Source organism: Camelus bactrianus, chromosome 4 (genome assembly GCF_048773025.1).
Source record: "Camelus bactrianus isolate YW-2024 breed Bactrian camel chromosome 4, ASM4877302v1, whole genome shotgun sequence".
NCBI lineage: Eukaryota > Metazoa > Chordata > Mammalia > Artiodactyla > Camelidae > Camelus > Camelus bactrianus.
The window spans coordinates 64,134,075-64,152,435 of NC_133542.1; the positions used below are offsets into that span (position 1 = coordinate 64,134,075).

Below are 18,361 nucleotides of genomic sequence, written 5' to 3' on the forward strand. Positions count from 1 at the left end.
AGAGAGAAGACCTAAACTTTCCATCCCCTTGAATTTAACCCCAAATTAACATCCTCAACTAATACCAATTCCCGTTTCAGAATTTCTGATAATTGACGACGGCCTACCGCACCCAACTGTTCATTTCATTTTCTAGCTTTTCCTTCTCCTCTTGAGAGGGCTGTACATGGCATGTGTTTATTTTTCAATTAAAGCAAATTAAACTTAATCTTGTTTTGAGAACTTTTTTTTTTTTTAGAATTTCACAGCCCACGGTGAGATAATTGAGACCCTGCTGTTTCTGGAAGCACTATTTAGAGAGAGCAGGCCTAGATCTGGCACAACCTTGGCGGAAGTCATCCTTAACCCCTCCCTGTCCCTTGTCTCATCGTCACTGTTTCTCCAATCTATCCACTCTTTGGCCACTGCTCTAGCCTAGAAGGACATCTTCCGTTGGTCATCAGAACGGTTTTGACTACCTGCTCCAAGGCCATCAGATCCTCCCTCCCCTCCTCCCACCCTCCTCCTTGTCATTTTTAATCCCAGATCTGATCAAGTCAATTGTCTTCTAATTTTCTAAACACAGATTACTTAACATGAGTTCTAAGGTTTTATACGTCCCATCCTTCAATTATGTCTTTACTTGACCCCTGAGCACGCTCCCCAGTCAGACTGAACTATGTCATCTTCCACTCTCCACTTGGAATGCCCTTCCTCCATCTACCCAACTGGCTAGTCAAACTTTAAGGCTCACACAGACAGACCTCTCTTCTCCCTAACATGCTGTGCATGCTCCAGTTTCAGCACCAGCTACTCTGTGTTACCCCAGGTTACACATCGGTCTCCTTATCAGACCAGCAGAGCTTCAGATCAGGAAAATGTCCTATTCTTTGAAGCCTGTCCAGAATCCGGAACACAGTAACTCCCCAACAAAAGGGGAGGAGGGGGCGGGAAGCAGAAATGAACTGAAAGAGGGACAGAGGAAAGGAATAAGGAAGGAGAGAAAAAAGGCAGGAAAGTGAATGGTAAAGGCAGATGGAAAGGAAACAGAGAGGAAGCGAGGGAGGAAGGAAGGGGAAACTTACATTAAATTTGGGAAACTTCCCTTCTCACTCTTCTTTGATAATAATTTTCTTAATATGACCATCATTTCAGAAATAATCCAGACCATCAGATCTTCTTATATAAAACTTTTCTACAGGCATAATATTTTTTATTTTTCTGTGGAAGATAGCTATGTCTAGCGCAGTTTTCGAAAATAAGTTATGTAGAACATTGTTAAAAATTAAATGAAAAATATAGAAAGTTGAAATTATGTGGTCAAATTTTGGGAAAGCTTAAATAAGATTTAAAAATCTCTCTTACAGGACTTTGTCAGAACGTTAAATGTGCTTGTACACAACCTGAATTCCAGGAAGAGGGTAGTTCATTGAAACAGCTCCCAAATGTATCTGACTACACAACGCCATTTTCTCAGAGCTTCAAAAGAACCAGTGTGCCCTGCAAAACGACATGACAATGTTCTGCCAGAAGCATAATTGTTGTCTGGGAGTCAGGAGTCTGGGGTTTTAGGTTGAACAATTCCAGTAATAGACTGTGGCCTTTGCCATGACATTCCCTCTGCCAGAGCTTTAATTTCTTTATCTGGTGGGGGTGGGGGGAAGGAGGGTCGGATATGATGGATCCTAAAGTCCTAGAAAGGACTGAGCTAGAAGGCTCGGTTCTAACACTCTGTGGTTCTATGATGAGAAACACACACAAGCTTGGAGCTGCGTCTTTGTGCCCCCTATTTCCTCTACATGGAAAGCCCCCTTTCCACTTCCAGGAGGACAGATCCGTCTCTCCAATGCCGTTGCCTGTCCCGAGCTTCCCCTGGGCAACTTGGATTAGTACGCTTCCACTTCTGAGGTTTACTGCAGAAATACTTCATTTCCATAGGAGGCTGCCCTGAATATGGCTCCCGCCTTCTTGAATTCATTTAATTGGTCGATGGCAATGATACGCCACGCATTGTGATGACAAGGGTGGCTAGGGCATCGTCTTACATACGCCTCCTCTTCCCACTAAACCCTTGGGAATATGTCATGGTCGTATATAGCCTCCCAAAGAACCCAAGATAATGACTTAATCTAGGGCGAAAATCTGTCATTAGGGAGTCCCCTATAGTGATCATTTAATGTTTAAACCCATGATCTCAAGTCAGTTTTTAAAGCCTTGGAACCCCTTATTCAACCCTTATCCAAGAGTAATAAAGCGAAGCAGATAAATTAGAGATGCTCTGATACGGATGACGAGGTGAGGATGGACTCCCCTCCTCCTCCTGCAGGGGCCCCTCTGAGGGTTTCTTACAACTTTGGTTAAGTCTCAAGCCCTCACTTCACAATCCAGGAAACCAGAGGTTCAGAGAACAGATGTGATTTACCTAAAATTCAAAGCTAAAGTCCTCTAATTCTCGGGCGGTCACCACTAAATCTGTGTTTTCCAAATCGTGGCACACAAAATACGACCAGCAGGTAAAATGATTCCAGATGATGCACATGTGAGACAGCTCGTCTTCTGAGGGTGTGATAGCTGTTTTAGTGTGTACTGCAACGTCTAAACGACTTATCAAATATTAGTTTTTTTATGACTATTATTGCTCAGGCCAAGGTCAAAGGAAAAAAAGAAAAAAATATGAGTCCATTTAAATTTGATTTAAGACAGGTGACTCAGAAATTTAGGAAACTCTGCATTAAAGCACGAGTCTCTGCTTTGGGTCTTTTTTTCTACCCACAGTTGTTAACTGATCCACCACATCCAACTACTCAAAATGCTCATTATCCAAGTAATGCATGTTCATTCAAGAAATATTAGGTAATACAGGTTAAGTGTAAAAGAGAGACTGAAACCCACTCACAGCCTCTCACTGAAGATAACCACTCAGCTATTGGGTCCGTCTTTTAAAATATACAACATTCGGCACTTTATGTTGTCTTTTTTAATGCAATAGTTTACCAAAAAATACATCCGTGTCGATAAATGTCATCATGAATGCCACTGATTGAGCACTTACTGTATACAAGGCACATTGCTAAGTGCTTTATACATATGATCGTCTTCATTCTCACAGCAGAACGCTCAGGGCTGTCATTAGCCCCATTTTACAGATGATGCTCCATATCTTCATCCCAGCTTCTAACCTATAAAGGTAGCCCTCCGCTATCATCCTGAATGACTCTAGATATTCCATTATATGCTTCGTTCTGTTGTGTTTTTCCCCCCCAAACGCTCTAATAAAGTTCCTTCTTCTCACATACATAATTAATTTACTTCTTAGAATGGGGAATTTCTAAAAATAGAAAGATTTGCACCTTCTTTAAAAAACGGGGACAGAGATAACGAGAGAGAGAGTGACTGAAATAAGAGCTGACCCTGCTCCAAGGCAACCCCGGCTTCTCCCCTCCCTCCCTTTGATCCCCTCACTGCAACAACCCTGCAGCCACCCGAGTCCCCTCCCTGGCCCTAACACACCACGCACAGTCCCACCGCCACGACTTTCTTCTTGCTGGGAGGCTCTCCCCAGGCTACCTACAGGTCTCTGCCCAACGTTAGCATCTCAGGGAGGTTCTCCATCGCTTGTCTCTACAGAACAGCACGCCCTCTCCCGCCGTGCCCCCCGCCTGTCAATTGCACTCATCTCCATCTGACACACTAGATGTTCCCTTGTTTACTGACTTATCTTCTCCCGCACTAGCACATCATCTCCAAGCAGGTGAGGGCTGATTCAGTTTGGTTCCCTGCTGTAGTTATAGCTCCTAGAACGACGCCTTCCACCGAACCGGTGCTCCATAAACAATGTTTTACAGGAAAGAATGAAAGTCGCATTTCATAAAAGGTTGCATTCCATAAAGATTTCCGCCGAAGCCACAGGAGAGTGTCTTTTTCTCTTCATTCTTGCCAAGACTAGATGCTCACATTAAACACACACACACACACACACACACACACACACACACACACATACACAATTTGATGATGCTCTGTGGTATCACATTGCTATTTCCATCTATTTGATTACTGGTGAAGCTGAATATGTGGGGGCTTTTGTATAGATTTATTGACCGAGTGTGTTCCCCATCCCATTTTTGGCTGGAAGTCCCATCCCCAGATCACATTCTGATCACATGATCTTATGACTATATCTGTGCTTGTGTCCCATTAATAGAGATGGAAGTGGTCATCTTCCCCTTTATCCACTGCTCTTTTCCTTGCTATCTCTTCTCAAGTACATTCAACATTCTTTTCATTTATATATATATTGTGTGTTTGCGTGTATGTGTGTGTAGAGGGAGGGACTAAATACAGATCTCTCTCTCTCTCTTTATCTATATCTATATCTATCTATCTATATATATCATGTATTTTTTTTTTCTCTTACAACATCTGGCTGTCACAATTCATGCCACCTCCACCCTATTTCCTGAGCTACTTTTAAAAGTGCTACTGTTACCAGAGGTGCCATTGGTGATTCTATTCCCAAGGAAAGTAAGATCTTGGCTCTTGGCTCCAGCCCAGAGTTAGAAAGTAGCTTATTCTAAGACTCCTGGCCCTGATCTCAGCAACATTTGAGCTTCCACTACTTAAGGGTGGAAATAAACAATGCTAAGCTAAGGTTTCCTGCCGAGGCATTGTGAAGTTAAATTACTATTTTAAGAGGCTGTGAAGTTGGCAGCCAGAAAGCACTGGAAGTGTGGAAGATATTCATGATGCTGACAGATAAAGAAGGAGCGAAAGCAAAATGCAGGTTATTAAGGAGATTTAAGAAGCTCCCAAACAGTGGCACCATTTATAACATCTCCCGGAACACACGTAAGATAGATGCCTTTCTCATTTAGGCGTCTACAGGACTGGATTGAGGGCAGGGCCTGTGTGACAGAAGGCTTAGAGATTTGCAGCAATGGACCTGGCCTAAGACAATGGAGACCAAGCGGCGATAATCTACTTTGATTTTAGGAAGCCACCAAGCTGCTAAGGGCTGGACGATGCCTTAGAAGGTGGACGGAGGGAGGGCAGTTCAGTGGAAGGATGTTATGTTTAGTGTCTGCTAACGCGGGTTTGAGACCTATGTTATTGTAAATCTGTGGGAAATCCATTCACCTCCAAGCCACAAGGTCCTCATCTGGAAAACGGAGAGACAAATTCCAACTTCAGAGTACGACTATGTTGAATAAGATAAAAATATGTTAAGATGTGCAAGCAGATGGTAAGATAAATGAAATAAAGTGAGGAAGACGGGAGTCGTGAGGAAGAGGATGATAAACACGGTTCACACGAGAGCATGCAGTCTGCTGTCAATCAGTCGCTCTCCCATAGGCACCTGCCGAACACCCTGGTCTTCTAGATTAGAAAATCAAGTCAAGAGGTACAATGACATGGGCTGCAGCGGGCAGGGGGGACCACAACCAACTCGGACACAGTTTGATCCTAAAGCGAAAAAAGTGTCTATGTAAAAAAATGAGAAAGCGACCCGGACTATACTGAAGATGACTTTCAGCTCTGATGGTCGATGATCGTGACACATGGTAATATAAAGAATAAAAAAAAAAAAAAAAAAAAAAAAAACTGCCTCAATCATTTTGCATCTTTCAATGCCTTTCCCATTCTCTCAGTGTCTTCCCTCGTGGCTGGTATCACATTGCCACATTAGGCGACAGGGGATTGGTAAAAATGACTGAGAAAGCTCGTTTGCAAAGCAGTGCCATGAACTAGTAATAATCTCTTTCCTAACAGACATTCTCAGTTGGGGAACGTACCTGGGGCGTGGGCAATATTTCATCAAATGCAACAGGATAGAGTAGTAATAAAAAAAATTAGTAATGGTTAAATTTATATAATGTGGATGATCTGCTGGGCATGGTTCAAAGCACCTATCATATAAACCCATTAAAACCCCACAATATCTCCATGAGGAGGGACCACAGTTATCCTCATTTTACAGATGAGGAAACCGGCACAGGGGCATTAGGTAATCCAGCCAAGGTCTCAGAGCTAGCCAGTGGCAGAGCTGTTCAAACTCCGGTGTTCACACTTCCAACCACCACACTTTCAAGTGGGACAGAGATAGTACAAATCCTCAACACATTATAGACTCAGTGTGTGACCTTGGACAAGCGTCACCACGGCACTGCATCCTGGTCTCCTCATCTCTAGAATGGGGGATGATACCACCTCTGCATGAGCTTGCTGAGAACACTGGACAAGATATCCACATCACATACCCACGACCACACAAAGAATATGTCACATGCTTGGCACAGATACTGCCCCGCTTCAAGAATTGTTTTATAACTGTGATACTTCAGCCATTTCCAAATATTGTGGGTGAAGACCCTTCCAGATCTCAAGTTCTATCCTATGCTCTGCCTAAATGTGTGATTCCCACTGTCAGGAATGAGAGGAGAGGGCAGGTAAAACCGTGGCTGATCTAGGAATATTTTCCAGTATCACTTGTGAGGCTTCATTGGAATTTAAATGACGCTGTCCTGTTGATATGCATTCAGAATAAAATTCTTTATGACCCCTCTCAATTCTCCCTTCCCTTGGCCATCTCTGGTGTTGGCTTGGACGAGGACCACTTCATCTCAAAGAATCGTGCCTCCAGAATTTATCCCAACAGGGAAACCATATTACCACCCCCTCCAGGTAATCCACATTCCAGTCTTTCCCTACACTCCCAAACATACCCGAAGTGCTGATTTTCTTTTCTTAATGACTCCTATGCTTTGCACACACTTTTATAGTTCCAGCTAAGCCTCCTTGGAGATCCTTCCCGCATCGTGTGTCTGTAAACTCAGAGCCCATCAAATTCCATGAGGAATTTAGCTTATCCACCACCATGGAAACCAAAATGTACCTACTTAAAGCAGATGTCTCTGCCACAATTCTCAGAAAGCTCTTCCAGATCGATCTTGGGGTTTCTGGAGTCCCAAGGGATACCAGAGCCCACTAGTAATTCATCCATGTATGAACTAACCCCTTGGAAGTCTGGGTCCTCTAAAAAGCAACTGTATCCTAGATGTTTGCCCTTCCTCCATCCGAATCCACTTGTAATCCATAACTTAGCTGCTCCACATTACCCCCAGGGTCCATTATTTCTCAGAGAGGTTCCCACTAGTTCATTTGCAGGACCGTTGAAAGGCTAGATAAATTACATCTCAGAAACCCCTCGGGGCCAGTATTGGGTTAACCCTTACAAAGGGTTCTAGCTGTTCAGATGGGCCATTTACTTGGAGCCCTGCTGCTCTGACCTTTGCAGTTTACATAAAAACGATTGCATCTTACTTTTTTAAATTGCCTTTTGAATATACCTCCTCACCCTTGTGGGGGGGAATACAGTCTCTTAGCTGTTCCCAAGATGGCCCTGACTTTGTTGTAGGCAGCTCTGCCTCCTGTGCGAAAATCTCACAAATGGAAATCAAGATTTGTTCAGAAAGATATATTCAGAGTCTGCACCAGGCTTTCTATTCCTATGAGTGTCCTCCAGGGGATAGCAGGCAGGACTGGTAATTTATCGCTTTTAATTTTCTCACACCCAGTCTTGTTCAGTCTGTTCTCCTGAAGGCCACCTGCAATCTCCAAAAGATCGTTCCTTTGAGAGACTTAGATCCCCCTCACCTTCATAGGCAAAAAAGAAATTAATTTCACTTTCCCTCAGCCTCATTATCTTCTTAATTGTCTTCTCTGCCCCCTCAGTAGCAAGGACTGTCTATGGATTTCTAAGCAGCCTTTTTAGGCTTCTACGCTCCAGGAGGACAGTGGGTTTGACATAACCCCATAATCACATCGATAATAAGAGTTACAAGAATGGCACACCTGTCCCACGCAACTACCCTGTCTTGAGTCACAGTCTGTGCCCTGCGGTCCGACATCTTTTTGATGTGCTCATTTTCGAGAAGACGTCTAAACCTTATGATGACGCGTGGCCATAATGCGTGGGTCTCTCTCTGCTTTTACAAAAACTTCATCATGGTCATGCGTCATTTCCATAGAGCCGGGCACATCCCTTCAGGAAGGCAGGCCACTGTTGGGCCCTTCTCAATTTGCAGAAAGCAAGCCCAGAGAGGGGCAGGTATGTTCTTAAGGTGGTCCAGATATACAGTGGTAGGAGCCAGGACTAGAGCCAGGTGCCCTGAGTCCCTGTGCTCTTAGTACATGAAACTTGGAATTAATGAGGATATGAAGTGAAAAGATGTGGTCTCTGATCTCCAACACCTTAGAATCATGGCCACCCCCCCACCCCCTCAGCGCCCACTATCTCCATCTCTGTGTCTTCCTCTAATCTTCCCCCTCCCCAAACTCTCACAGAACTTCTGAGAGGGCAATTAGCCGTCCACCACAAATGAGAATTATTTATGGATTTGTAGACCTCCTCTCCTCCTGTTAGGATTCATCACCACACCCCTTAAGTCAGTTTCTTCAAGGCCTTTCCCAGACAAGATATGCAATAAATATGTGCTGATCCAAAGTGATGAATTTGAGCTTTCATCCTATTTCCCCAGAATTCATTTCAATTACCTTCTCCCCAGGTATTCATTCATTCTTCTCCTCCCTTTCTCTCCACTTCCACCCTCCAGGTTTCTCTCCTTCTCTTTAACTTGGGGTATTCCCAGAGTGTGTAGCCCTCAGAGCAGGACTAGAAATTAAGATTAGAAAAATTCCTTGACATGACTGATTAAAAGCGGACACGATGAAAACCTAGCAGGAGTCCTTGATGATGAGCTTCCATCAATCTCCAGATTCTCCTCTGCTCGCTGCTCGGAATCCTACTTCCTAAGCAGGGAGATTTCCAAGGAGAGCTGTCTAGACTTTTCATCCCTCATCTTGCGCAAAGCCTCTGTGATCTGGCCTCTGCTTCCTTTTCTTATTTTCACCCCGTGACATGCTCCTTCTCATTCAAAAGCTTCAGCCACGCTCTCCCTTAGATTCCTAAGTCTGATTCTGCTTACTGACCTCCTCATTGTTTTTCTCTCTGCCTCCAATACTCCTTCCCCACAGAACCACATGGCTGGCCCCTTCTCACTTAAATCCTAGCACTAATGCCACCCCCTTAGACATGTCTTTCCCTGATGACTCTATGCAAAGTAACGTGGCCTGCATTCCTTTCTAGCCTATTACCCCCAATTATTATTTGCCTGACATTTACTATTCCATGAAATTATTTGGCATATCTATTTGTTCACTCACTTATCAGCAATCTCCCCCTACTAGACAATGAGCTGCATGAGAAACAGGACCATGTTCAGGCTAATTTTCTAACATCCAGATCTGTGCTGTTCAATACAGGAGACGCTATCCACATACACTATTTAATTTAAAATAAAAATTAAATATGATGAAAAGCCCATTTATCAGTAACCCTAGCCATGTTTCAAGTGTTCAGCCACCACCTGTGGTTAGAGGCTACCACATCCAGCGTCACAGAATGTTCTTCGTGGCAGCACTGGTCCATAGCAATGCTCGAAAAACAGTAGGCAGCCAATAAATATTTGTTGAATCAAGAAAGGAATGAATGGCGCTTTTAATCCTCACTCAGCTTCAGGACACCCTCTCCCTTTTGTGGCTTACTCCATAAGCGAGATGAACTGGACAATGCCCAAAGGGCAATGCTGAACTTGGTGAAGGGTGTGAACGGATGTTACAGGAGATAGGGCTGTGAAAACAGGCCTATTGAGTCTGGAAGACAATACTTGTGGTTGCAAGACTGGAAAAGAATTACAATGTTGTATGATTTTAGAGACTTATGGACAGAAGGCAGATTTAGCATCAAGGTAAGAAAACATTTCAACAAAATGCTCCCTCGGCAACATAGGCTGGTTTTTGTGGCCAAGAGTTGACTGTTGCTAAAAGTACCAAAAATGAGACTGAATGGCCATGTTTTATGGATATTCCAAAAAGGATTCTTGATTCTTGAATAAGGAGAAAGGGTTGGTTATAGTGAAACCTTAAAACACTGAGATTCTTTGATGAATGTTAGGAAACATGAATTTCAAAGAGTTAATAATATGCCCACAGCTATTTCTAGCATCTCCTGAAAAACCCAATCCTGTTGGCCATCCACAATGGTTATCATTAACCATCAGTGGTTCAATGGAAAGAGTAGAGATGCTGAAGCAAGGAGGACTGAGGTTCAAATTCTAGCTCTGTTGGTTATGTGACCTTGGGCAAGGGATCTAGCCATCCTGAGCTGCACTTTCCTCTTCCATAAAGGAGTCTGTATCTGCTTCACTGGTTGGAAGGAAGATGAAATGGGTACAAACTTAAAGATCCTGGAACACAGTAGGGTAACGTTCCTTCCAAGCAGGGTATAAGTTGACCTGGCTGTATCATCACTGGTACCCCGACATTGTTGGTATAGGTGGTGTAATTTTGAAGCCATGATTTCATTGCTTTCAGTGAATATGAAATAATTGCCAGAAGGAGAAAGAGTGAAAGAGAGAGAGAAATTGCGGTTGCTGATGAGACTCAAATTCAGTCGTAACAGCAAAGGTTTCTAGAGCAACTACTTTGTGCCAGTCCCTGGGGATAAAGGGATACTCTTAAGATCTTAGGCAATTGAACAGGGCATTGAACAGGGCAAGCGAGACGTATGCCTGCAGAGTTATAAAACAGGGCGAAGAGAGACACAAGCTAAAATCGAGTTTCAGACAAAATTATACGAAAGGAAAGGGTAGAAGGAGATTAATTACAAAATAAGATTTGGAGATAGCTTCTTGGAAGGGTCCTTTGAGCTGGATGCTGAGATAGAATTTTTAGAATTTTCAAAAGGTGAGGCGGACATTGGGAGAGGGAGGAGAGAAAGTCCTACAGGGGTTCCTTGCAGAAAGGGCTCGAATGGGAAAACAGTGAGGGGAATTATTTGGAGAGTGACGTGTGAAGGCCTGTCCCCTTCACATGACCCCCGCCTTGGCTCTCGTGTAATTACCAGGAGTTCGGAGGCCAGTCTGTTAACCTTTGGATTTCAGCAAGGGGAGAGCGGGGAGAGGAAGAAGGGTAGGAGATGCCTACCCAGTGACCTGTTCAGGTACCTGGGGTTTCTTCTAAGGAAGTGGGAGGGGACAAGCTACAGGACACAAATCAGAAGACGTCTCCTCACACAACTGAAGGCCCCTTGGGCAGAGACCTTTCTAGGGAAATAGAGGCTTTGGGGTCAGAAGCATAAACTCTTGTAAGCACTACGAAGGAGATGTTTCATTTGGACTGACCAGGGTCGGGGGGACTGTTTTTACGGTCCCCGCCTGTACAATTTCAAATACATCCCTTGCAGCCTGAGCTGGACTGTCTAAACTCAACAGGGGCCCAACAGCTGATCTGGAATCTCTGAGCTGTTTCTCCTTGGTTGGAGTGGAGTCACAGCTCCCCCTTCTGGGAGCTAAAGGGCCAACCAGCCCCAGAAAAGCCTGCGTGGAAAGGCTCTATTGCACATGGGCCTGAAACTCCCACGTTTTTTCTCCATGCTCGCCCGCACCCCTAAACGAGCATCTAGGAGTCCGGGAGCAGACTTTCGCGTGGGCCTGGTTCTGACTTCTCAAGAGCGCATCTTTCAAGGCATTATGTTTCCCCCTCCTTGGAGCTATGAGGCCCAGTCTTCGTGTGGGTGATGCTTTTCTAAAGGGCAACGCGATGTGGTGCAGAGAGGGCAATTCCCTTCTGGGGGACTATAGCAAGTAGACAGGAGTTCTGAATCTGCATGTGCATACATAAGTGCAAGTCTGCGTGTGTGCACGTGCGAGCTCCTGTGACGGGAATACATATGGCTGGATAGGGGTAAGAGTCTCATGAATAGAAAGAAATGAGTTTGCCTGAAGTATTTACATGGATAGATGGGTGTACACTTGGCTCTCTGGAAAGCAAAGTGTTTTTTAATAAAGAGCTCAGGTACAGTCCAGATGCTCTGCTGGCTTCTGTCTGCCAGTCACGGTCAGTATTGGGTCCCTGCCCGTATGTAATTCTCTGAAGGCACTGGAGAAAGAATGTGTGTTCTATGTGTGTGTGTGTGTGTCTGTCTGTCTCTGTCTGTCTAATGGGGGGCATGATTAAGACATTGGACCCTTTCTCTCCAGGTCACTTTTCCAAATGGAGAAGCTTTGAAATGCATCTCTGAAATGAGAAGTTTGTGGAGGGGAGACAAACGATGATCTTGGATGGGAACGGTGGTAGGGCAGGGGTGGAGAGCAATCTGTAGCCCCCTGGGCAGTGTGGCAGAGCAGAAAGGACACTGCTCTGGGTGTCAGGCATCACAGTTCTAGCCCCGGGCATCCCACCGCCTCACTAGAGAACGTTGGGGAGTTCTCATGTCCTCTTGGGCTACAGAGCCCTGCCTGTCTGCTCTTTAATACGCCTTCCAGCTTCGACTGTCTATGAATTGAAAAAGAGAGAAAACGAGAGCAGTTCCTAACATGGGGTCTCATCCTCTGCCTTCACACACCCCACCCAAGATGAACTAGGGACCTCTGCTCTGACATGAGTTTCCCGAAGCAGATTCCTTGTGGCCCTGTGACAGCTTCAGTCTGTGAGGTATCAGCCTCTGGCCAGAGAATGGTGTGTCTGCAAGTGCTTGCAGGTAGCACCGTCACCCACCAGCCAGGGCAGATTCCTGCAAACACATGTTTGCTTTTATCTCTCCCAGAAGATAAATATATACATATATATATATACATATATGTATTTTTTTAAGACAAGTATTTTTCTACTTTTTTTCCCTAAAAGGCTTTTTCAGTGGCCCCTTCCTGCCAAGGTAGACAAGCGTCTGTATCCCAGTGTCTCAGCCCTTGTCCTCCCGAGCCTCGCTGCCTAAGAGCAGAACGGCTGCCTCCTACCTTGGGAAAGTAACAGCTGCCGAGTCTGGAAGCCATGCTAACAGCAGTAAAACTCAGCATTTTTGCTGAGTAGGGCAAGCCTCTAAGAGGCATCCGGGAATCAAATCAATGGCTGACCCCAGAGTCCAAGCCTAGCAGGACCTAGCCAGGGTGGCCAAGGGGACTTACCTCAAGAACCTCTGAAGGGGTGGAGGAAAGAGGAAAGAGGGACATGACCCGAACTGTCTTCCTTATGGGGATTCTTCCCTCCACCCCCGTGCCCTTGGCAGTATATTAGAACCAAGCAAGAGATGTGAGGTGCAAATTAACAGCAGTTTAAGTCAGTTACTGCCACATTCTACCATGAGTTCCCCACCCACAATCGGTTCCCAAATTGTAGGTCTCCCTCGGCATTGAAACACACACACACACACACACACACACACACACACACATACACACACATACACACACATCCCGCCGCTCCGCCTTCTCCCAGTATCCTCCTAAGTCCAGTGGAGCCATGAGGAGGCACAGTTTAGGAGGACATTCTCTTGGGGCCCCCCAAGCCTGCCTGAAATGGGGAAGGGAAGGAGGAATCTGCCTTAGGAAAGTACCCCATCCATCTCCTTCCATGTTACCCCGAGCTGCCCCCAAATGAAATTTCCTCTGCAATTCTGTGTAACTATGATGGATGAGCAAGTCCCCGAGGACTCTTTCTCCCCTCCCTTGAGGGGGTTGCGTGCAAACTTGCCCAGATCCACCCCAAGAGCTCCAGAAGCAGGAGGTACTGTTATGCTGTTGTGATTACGAGCCGAGAGAGGCAGGGTAGACTCTATCCTAGACTTGCCAAGCCCCAGATGAGTCCACTGCTGACTTCTCTCTTTTTGTCACCCACTACCCAGTGACTCCAAATTCCCATCAGAATCCTGGAGTCTGCCCAGTGTGGGATTTAAAGTGACAGTGTCTCATTGCCTCAGGGTTTGGCCATTTCTCCTTCATATTAAACGATGAGTCCAAGTGTAGCAGATCTCCATCATTTGGAAAAATTTTCCTTCAAGGGTTCCAGTATTGGGCTAAATAAGGTACCATCCCGAGCCCCATAATCCTCCCCAAATCCCAAGCCCAGAGCCCCAAGAGGAGCCCACAGCGGGTTTCCCGATGGCTACGTGATCCTATAATAAGGATCCCATTCTGTGGAAGCTGGAGAGATCTAATTAAAAAGACACACAAGCGCACACATACAAACACATACGTACAAACATGCACGCGCACACACACGCACACACACACAAACCGTGCCTTAAGTAGGTTATAGGACCTCTCTTCACCCCCTTGCCTACACACACACCCACACACCCACACACACACCACAAACACACGCATCGAACGCAAACGACGCCGCACACGCAAACACACACACCACCACATCAAGTTCCCACCATGGTACACACGTCGGGAGCGCGCGGGGAGCGCACACGCCACTTACTAAGACCCTCACTTAACCCTTTGCGCCCCAGAACAGAGAGACACCCCCCCCCCCGACCCTTCCTCCCGGGAACCTGGGAGGACTCGCTGGCGGCGGGGCGGCCGAAGGAAGCGCGGAAGGGAGCCGGGAGGGGGAGGGGCGGCGCGGGCGGGGGCGCCCCGAATGCGGTCCGGGGCGGTCTCCAAGGGCAGAGGGGCTGCCGGCGCTGCGCCCGGCGCCGCCTTACCTGGAGTCAATGTCCGTCTTTGGCGGAGAGCTGAGGGCGGACGCTTTTTATTCGGCTCGGAGGGAACTTGGGAGAGCCCTGCGTCCAGCTCGCATACCGGGAACGGCGCGGGGACTGCAGGCGTGGGGGTACCTGGCTCCTAGCAGCCTGGCTCATACTCAGCCGTAAAGTCCCCTTCGCTGGTCCCGAGGACAGGCATGAATCCCGGCTCCGGAAGGCGGTCACTACTCCCTCTGCCTCCCGGCTCTCTCGCTCTGGCTCGCTCGCTCTCTCCCCCTCTCGCTCGTCCGCTCGCCTGCGCTTTCCTCCTCCCCCCGCGCCAGATCAGTTCGCAGCCGTGGGGCCCGGGAGCGAGGCGGCTGGCGAATGGAGAGGGAAGTCCAAGTGCGCCGCGGTCTCCGGGCGGGGAGCAGCGGAGGCCGGGCTACGCGGGGGGAGGGACTTACCCGGAGACGGGCGAAAATGAATGGGGGAGCGGCTGCCGGGGGGCGGGCAGGGAGGAGCCAGGAGCCGGGGTCTATTCTGAGGAGTGTTTTGTACATCTTTAGGCGGAGGAGGAGAGAAGAGAGGACCAGAGAGAGAAGGGAGGCCTCCTCCGAGGGAGGGGCGGCCTGGGTGGCCCGAGGCTGAGCCACAGGGGAGTCTTGTGGGTCTGGGAATAGGGTGGCGTGTCTCCGAGTCCGAGCGCCCAAAGGGACTGAGTGTGGCTTGTGTGCGCGGACCCCTGCATCGTGATGCTCTTAAGCGTGTCTGTAGCTGTGTGCGTCGCGAGTATCAGTGTTTCTGGGTATGAGGGTGCTTGTATGTCTCTGCGTGTCTATCCGAGTACGGTTTTGTCTGGGGAGGTGCCCCTGTCGGTCCGTTTGTATCTGCTTGTCTCCCCGTGAGTACTTAACACTGTTTGTTTCTCTGTATGTGTAGGCATGAGCCCACGTAATCTCCCAGAATTAAGCAACAGCTTCTCTACGTGGGCAGGATGTAGGAGTGAGAAGCTGAGGGGACGCAAAGTTCTCTCGGTACCGCCAGAGGCAGGAAAGGGGCGAGGGTACGGGGGCTAAGGCATTAACACAGAGAACCGAATACACTGAATTTAGACTCAGATGCAGGCTGGGGTTGCTGACACGGGGCCTCTCCCTAAAGCAGAAAAGAAGGCCAGAACACAGTCTGAAGTCTCACAGTGCATTTTCTCTATGTTTGCTTACTTTGTTTTCTTTCTTTTTTTAATTAAAGCCAAATCAGCAACGAAGGTTCTTAGTTCCTGGAAGCTTAGGCAAGGGTAGGTAGCATCAGTGAAGGTGGCAGATAAAGGGGCAGGGAACAAAACAAGAAAAAAGTGATGATAAATTTAAAGGAGCCCAGATTCTGTAAAAGCGCAGACTCCACACTGTTAAGAATCCTGTAACTATGTAATCTTGGCGGAATAGCTTACCTCTTAAGCCTCAATTCTTCACTGGTATAATAGGATAATGTAACTATCTAACATGTGTAATAGGACAATACACTTGTCTAACATAGTTGGTGTAATATTTAAATAAGCATTGTATGTAAAGTAATTTAGAATACTCCCAGGCACCTGCTGAATGCTCAAATCATGTTATGTGTAATTATGATTGGTATTGTTATTAATGTTATTATTATCCGAAGGGTGATAGGAGAGAGATGTGATAACTATGGAGACCCAGAAGGATCTAGGGGCTAGTGAGTTAGAGGAAGATGAGTCTTGAAACAAAATGGAAGAGACATTCTTGAGTGAAGAATTGAAAACTTGAGAAAAATTATTTAGTTGACAAGGAGGGAAGGGAAAAGAGAGGAGGAGAGAGAAGATAACCAAATGAGCCTGGTCGGAGCAGCGCATGGCTGAGGAGGGGAGGGTGGAAAAGAGGGGAGCAGGAGCCATTTCAAAGCCGCTCTCTGCTGTCCTCAACTCTGCTCCTAAGGACGGGTAGTCAGCACCACGGACAGCTCTCCAGCCACTGACCAACGGAGGGCTTTCTCTCCGCCTGGTAGAAACTTCTCCATTTTAGCGTGGACAAATTTCTCCTTCCCTGGGCTTCTGGCCCAGGCTCAGATTCTGGGCAGGAACCATTGTCTTTGATTCCAACCACGAAGAAAGGCACTCACAACACACATTGCTTCTCCCATCCATCTCAGCACGCAACTCCAGGTCTCTATCTCCTATTCTTCCTTCCTTCCTTCCTTCCTTCCTTCCTTCCTTCCTTCCTTCCTTCCTTCCTTCCTTCCTTCCTTCCTTTCTTTCTTTCTTTCTTTCTTTCTTTCTTTCTTTCTTTCTTTCTTTCTTTCTTTCTTTCTTTCTTTCTTTCTTTCTTTCTTTCTTTCTTCTGCCTTTTTCTCTGTCTCTTTCTACCCCATCTCTTCCTTTTATTTTTCCCTCTCTCCTTCTCTGTTTCTCCATCATCTTCCAGCTCAAATACTCCTCTTCGAGTGATATTAGGCTACAGCAGTCCTGCCGGGAATGCAGTTCTGAAATCCGTCTGAAACACCTAGTTAGGCAGCTTCAGAAGAGGACCAACGTACAGACTGACTCCTCTTAGCTCTTCTCTCCTGATCAGTCTCCCAAGATGGGCTGTGGTCCTGATACCTTAGAAAGAGGGGACTTTTAACACTATGGAACATTTTCCTATTTTCCTCTCCTGCACCTCACACAGTCAGTATTTCCCTCAGGAAACATAGAACATTTTCCAGTTCCAATTACTCTGACAGAGGGAAAGAGGAAAAGGAGAGAGAGAATTTTGAACTGTTACCATGCATCAGGCATTTCATTTGGGGTTTCCCTATGTTATGTTTTATAATGTTTAATGCTGTGAGGTATGAGATTGGTAGTAGCATGCAACGGTACACTTAGCAGTGATGGAGTCAGGAATTCGACACCCAAGTCTAAGTCCAAAATCTTTACTGTGTTCTCTGGGAATAATGGGGAAGCTTTGGGGTGATTGAAAGAGCTTAGGATTTAATGGGGTCACCACACCAAACTCTAAATATCAACTGAAATGGCTGAAACCATGACACCCTCTGCGCCAACAGAGAATTTTTCAGCTCTTATCCATGAAGAGGATATGAAAGCTTCTCATGGGCAGATTTAAGACTCACCCAAGCCTTATGGTTTTTGGGTTTTGAATAAAACTTCATCCTTTCCAGGTCTTAGTTCATTTGCATTTGTCTCTGTTTAGCTTCCCTGTTTCTATGAAGAAAGGCTAAGAGGGCCATTTTTGAAAGTCTCCCAAGACTCTTCGGTCATCAGGAAAGTTCTCAGTGCAAAGCATTCCTAATGACTTATGGAGGAAGCAATCAGAACCATATGGATAACATTTCTGCAGAAATACACACGGGTGGGAAAAGGTTTAGAGGCCAAAAATATATTTCTTTTTTTTCTTCTTTGCCAAAGAAAGAACATTTAAGGCAGCTTGAGATATGTGAGAAATGTCTTGTTCTTTCTTTGGGGTGGGTGTTGGTGAGCAGCTGTTTGCTATTTCCACTGAATTTTACCAAGGGCTTGCATGGGGAGGAGGTGCCAAGGGATTTAGGGTAGACTTAAGAAAGAACTTCCTGTCGCTAGAGCTTGGGTGATACTAGAATGGGACCTTTTTCCAAGGACATTTAATGAGACAATGGGACAGTTCTTTTTAGTCTTCACAACGTGATGATTTGATAAGCCTTGGGTTGTATTTTTAGAGTCACATACATACATATTTGAGAATCCCACAATTTCTATGGAACCTATCTCTTGTGAAAAATATATTTACAAAAACGCCCACAAAATTTTGCATGGATTTCATTGAATTCCTCTTTGCCAATCTCATTCATGGATGTCTATAC

At 46.2% G+C, this 18,361-nt stretch overlaps 1 protein-coding gene across 1 annotated transcript in view; it reads right to left on the reverse strand.

The window, feature by feature from the left end:
* BRINP1 (BMP/retinoic acid inducible neural specific 1) overlaps positions 1–14,890 on the reverse strand; it is a 159,981-nt gene extending 145,091 nt beyond the window's left edge. Inside the window, exon 1 of the mRNA XM_074362115.1 lies at positions 14,528–14,890. The gene's annotated coding sequence lies outside the window, so the exon portion shown is untranslated. The remainder of the gene's footprint in view (positions 1–14,527) is intronic.
* Between the last annotated feature and the right edge of the window lie 3,471 nt (positions 14,891–18,361).